The 5,354-nt window shown below is 39.7% G+C and overlaps 1 pseudogene; it reads right to left on the bottom strand.

Moving 5' to 3' along the window:
• Positions 1 to 219: 219 nt before the first annotated feature.
• Positions 220 to 3,653, bottom strand: LOC106473576 (annotated as a pseudogene).
• Positions 3,654 to 5,354: the final 1,701 nt, after the last annotated feature.

The following is a 5,354-nucleotide window of genomic DNA, read 5'->3' as shown; positions in this document are numbered from 1 at the left end:
GATCAAATCGAATGAAAACAGCGATTTTGTTATCGATATGAACAATTAAAAACCGGTTAAAATGCCGCAGGGTTTGAAAAAGTATTAAATTTTAACATTTAAATGCATTTCGTCACAGATGTATAAATTAAACTGGATAAGAAAAATCTTAGTCAATACCTACTCTTCTGATCCAACGAGTTTTAAATAGTTTTAAATTAAAGGGTTAAATGTTCTGAATGTAGAATTTCAAAAAAAAAATCAACAACTACAAAAAAAAGTCGTTTCTCGTAATCTAAACACGTGTCATTTCAGTAACAATACATCATATTAGTTTATTCATTTACACGTACTTGCTGGACAATTCTTTGGCTAATTCTGTGTATTTCAAAAACTTGGAGTGACGACTCTCATCCTCAGGTGGTGGGGGTGGAAACTCCTTCACAGGAGTAGCAGGGTCCGGAGAGCTCCTACTACCAGACGGAGATTTCCAAGTAGAGTCGTTGCCATCTTTAACAAAGTGTACTTTACTTAGATGGTGCCTGTAGGCACCCTTGGAAATAAAATGAGTGTCACAAAAGGCACATCTCATTACCGAGTCTGATGCTGTCGCGTCATTACACGCCCAACTGAAAGCTAATAGAGATCCATGCGCCACCTGATGGTTAGGCTTAGTGACTGTAGCATCCGTTTTGTCTAAAAGTTTCTGTAATTCTTTGAGTGGATGGCCTGATGAAGATTCTTGTACAGACAAAGTTTTGCTTTTATGCATTTTCTCCTTCTTCTTTTTTGGCTCCATGCAGGATGACTCCGATGTTTTAAAAGATCTTTTTTTCTTGCTTAGTTCTTGCACATCTCTTATTTTTCTATGTTGTGCTTTATCCTTGTCAAGAAGGTCCGTATTTCGATTTTCAGAAACCGAAACTTTACAGAGATACGTATCAGGCTTTCCACAAGCATCACTAACTGATGCAATATCCGAACCATGTTCATCGAAAAGCGAAGTATCACGCTCACTCGACATCGCTCTATCGGCCACACAAACAGACTTTGCAGAATCTTTACGAGAAAGTAATACACCATCTGAAGTGGAAGTTGAAGTACCTAACGCAGAGGAAATTGGCGTTTCACACGCAACAGTAGTCGATGTACTACACGTACTAAATGTTAATGTACCACCAGCGTCGGAATTTAATGTACCATCTACTCCAGAGGGCGTAAAAACACACGCGGGTGAGGTAGGTTTTTCACTAGCACCAGAGAAGTTCGACGTACAACATGCATCAGGTGATGCACCGCACACACTAGAATTCGGGTTAGGGCACATGATTTTAGAGGATTTAGTTTTAGAAGTGGTTCCCCTAAATTCTTATCGCAACTGGATACTGAACTGTTAAATTTGATGGTTAGTGAACACTCCATTGGAGAATGACTTGAACGCATACAGACCTCTGGGGATTGTGGATTCGGTTCATAGGTTGACGCTATGTCTGGGCAGCAAAACTCTTTACGGCTGTTGCGGGTCATTTGATAACTGCTATTTTCTTCTACAGTAGGAAATGATGATAACAAGGTTTCTTTATTGGTCGCCGAAGATTCTGAACATGATGGTGAATCATCTGACATCTTGGCTTCATCCAGTTGTTTGTCATTTGTAACTTGACCCTCTTCTTCAGCTGATAAAGGGTCCAAAAAGTTGCTCAAGGACTTCTGTGACTCAAATAATTCTGTTGATGAGGTTAATGGTTTTCCAAAACTTTCACTCCTCAAACTTCCGGGTTTGGCAGTGAATCCTGGAGAATGCCAGGGTGGGCACACCTCTTCGTCTATTCCTAATCTTTGCAGGATTCCTGTGGAACAAACGCTATTTTTCTTGTTTTTATTTTCAAAACTCTTTTCAATTAATTTTTCAATGGCATTTAACACTGACGTACTGTCTCCTGATTCTCCACACTCCCGAGATTCCTCGACGAGTGGCTCCTCATTTTCCATCTTGATGGTGCCAGTTTCAGCTTTGGTTGAGTCAGATGAAGATGGCCGTTGCTTATCGCTTGACTGTCCTTGCATTTCAGCTGATGGTGTTTTCGGAAGGTCTTGAGTTTTTGAGCTTTGGATGCAACTTTTGATGTGAAACACGAATTCTTTGGCATCAACCTTTTCCCCGCATTCTTCACACGACACTCTCCCCTGCACAGACTCTACTCTGGATGATGAAAATTTTTCTTCGCATTTTACTTGATTGAATTTGTTTAGTTCTGAGCGTTCAAGTTCCAGTAGTTTCTTGACTGGAAGAGATTTCTTTCTTCTTTCTTTGGTCTGTCGACGACGCCCGCCCCCTTCTGTAATTGAGCGTAATATATGTTCTTTATAGTGAGCGTTTTTCACCATATGATAGCTCAGCTCTTTCAGGCTTCCAAAGGTTTGGTCGCACACTTTACATGTAAGAACAGCGTTGAGATGAGATTGAGAGGACATTTTGTCCTCCAGACTCCTCCAGGAGATGAGCTGCTCTTGACTGATGATGTTTATGTAGTGCTGAGTAACTCGCATGTGAGTAGTCATGTCTGCCAATGTTTTAAACGACTGTCCGCACCACATACATTTTAAAATTTCTTTTGTTTGTTCTTCACCCTTACCAAGCCACACGTCCTGGCCTCTTACAAGTTTCCGAGGGAGTGCTACTGATTCCTTCACTGTGTACGTTCCACTACCACTTGCTGTGGTAAATCTAGGAACAGAGGCCGTCGTTACGGAAGAAGTAATTGCCATAGAGGATGAAAAAGGCGCCTGCATGCCGGCCATGCCACAGCGACGGCTGTGTTTCATATGGACTGTCATTTCTGCCAAACTCTGAAAAGATTCTTTACACCACACACATGTAAAGACATCTTTTGTCTGTTCTTCGCTCCTACTGATCCATTGGCTCTGCCAGGGATTCTGTCGCATCCCTTGACGATAACCATCAGACTTAGTCAGGGTATGGTTTTCCAGGAGACTACCACTCCCGGCATTACACAGGTTGGTCTTTAGAAGATGGTTCTTGGTGGGCGAATATTGTATACTAGTACCCGAAGGACTTAGGGATGTTGTATATTTATCAACGTCTTCAACAGGACTTAGCTTACCATTCCACGTAGACGTATGATAATGTGGCTTGACCTCCAGGGCAGTTACATCTGCTGTGGTACCATCCCATGAGTTGTTGTGTTTGGTAGAATGCATTTCATTATGAGTCACTTTGGTGAGCCTGGAATAGACACTAGACATAATTTTTTCATGCTGGAGAGACAAGTCCAATGGTTTGTCTTGTGTCTCTGGACTGGGTCCATTTTCGGTTCTCCTGAGAGGTGGACTATTCACTGGAGTTTTTAAACAGTTATCTTTCTTTAAGCTAAAGTCTAAAGGGCCATCGTTATCTACGAGTTCACAAGAAGAATTTGGTTTTTCTGTTGTTATAACCATCTCGTGACGATCCCTTGGTTGGGAAACTGGTAAATTCACTCTTTCTGCTGGCTTTGATCTTCCTTCTCCAGTAGTTTCCAAGGCAACAGTTGAGAGAGAACCGATGTTCAGATCGGGTTCACTTTGATCACTTGATTCGTGGTCAGTTTGTTGTTCACTTACTGTTTCGGAGATAGCAGAGGACGTAGATTCAATATTTTTCCCGGAATCACCTTCCTCCCCTGCAAAGAAAAGAAGCACAGTTTTGAAATGTTTCTGCTCCATCAGACCATTTCTCGTGGAGAATTTATTATTGTTATAAAGTATAAATAAAAACACTGGGCGTGAAAAATATAAAAAAACGCCAAAATTCCCTAGGACAAGTATGGTGAAATAATGGAGAGCATTCTATCAAAAGCCACGTGTTATAGGCGTTATTAATTGAAACATAACACGTGTATCTTTACGTTCTTCATCTGGCATTTAGTGTTTAACAAAAGCTATCAATTACACTGCATGATTTATCTGAATTTGTTATGGTACAATTAACTTACCTAACTGTAATTTTAACCATGATATAATACAATAACCATGTTCTGTCTGTGCTTTTAATCAAAGAAGAGTAAAAATAACCATGTTCTACTTTAAATCAGAATATATTACAGATAACTGAGTTCTGTCCTTAATATTAACCAGAATACAGTACAGGTAACCGTATCATATCTGGAATTTGAAACATAATACAAAACAGATGATCGTGTTATATCTCCGATATTAACCAGAATACACTACATATAACCGTGTCGTGTCTGTAATTTTAAACAGAATCCAGTACAGATAACCGTGTCGAATCTCCGACTTTAACCAGAACACAGCACACATAACCCTGTAACCATGTGGTCTGTGTAATTGTAACTAGAATACGCTACATATAACCGTGTCGTATCTGTGACTTTAATCACAACACAGTACAGATAACCATGTATTACGTGTCATTTCAATCATATTACAATACAGAAAAGCAGTACACTAATTTATTAATGTCATTCGAATCCTAATACGTTGGACACATCATCAATAGAATATTTAAACATTTAAACAAACTCCTGTAACTGTTTTTGCCAACTTTTGCGCAACTTGATGTGTCTTTTTTTGAGATAGAAAGATGTTTTAACTCGTTTCACACATTCATCCAGCTTTTTCATAACTCTCTACCTTACAGTCGCATTTACGCAATATTTGTTACTCAGAGAAACGCTTTACAGCATTAGCTATAGCCACGTCTGCTCCATCAACAATTTACAATTGGCTAGAGACCATTAATAACATCATATTTCATCCCCTGCCCACCCTTCCGATGACAGTCTTGTACACAAGTATGACGTGGGTCAATGTGCCGCGATACCGGGTCACCATGATGTTCTCACCCCCTGTAGTGGTTAACTAACGGCGGCATCTGAAGCAGAACACGCGGTACATTATATTATTCCTGCTAGACCAATATGACGTCCTGCTGAGAAGTGTGTTTCTTTAAGCAGGAAACACGAGTTACCATCTTGTTCAAAAGTACAAACGATTTATAATAGGTCTTCCTACTTTCTCTGTATTCAGATCTATACATCACGATATGCCGGACAGTCATGCAAAATCGGTCGCTGCTTTCCACTAACTGTCTTCTGCAAACACGCAACTTATGAGAGCTACAGGACAACGAAACTTGTTGCAAGTTAAAATTTTAAAATATAATATTTCAAACAGGGAAAGCAACCAAAATAGTTCTACTATGCTTACCAAATCTGAGTGAATTACTCGGACTGTTAACCACACTAAAACACTTGATATCGTTATTTATTCCAGGTGGCGAATTATCCTGGTAACTTAGTTACACGATTATTAGACAGTTATGATCATTTTAAGGTGTTATATATCCCATA

This window comes from Limulus polyphemus, unplaced genomic scaffold (assembly GCF_000517525.1).
Source record: "Limulus polyphemus unplaced genomic scaffold, Limulus_polyphemus-2.1.2 Scaffold6287, whole genome shotgun sequence".
NCBI lineage: Eukaryota > Metazoa > Arthropoda > Merostomata > Xiphosura > Limulidae > Limulus > Limulus polyphemus.
This window is presented reverse-complemented; position numbering and strand designations above follow the sequence as displayed.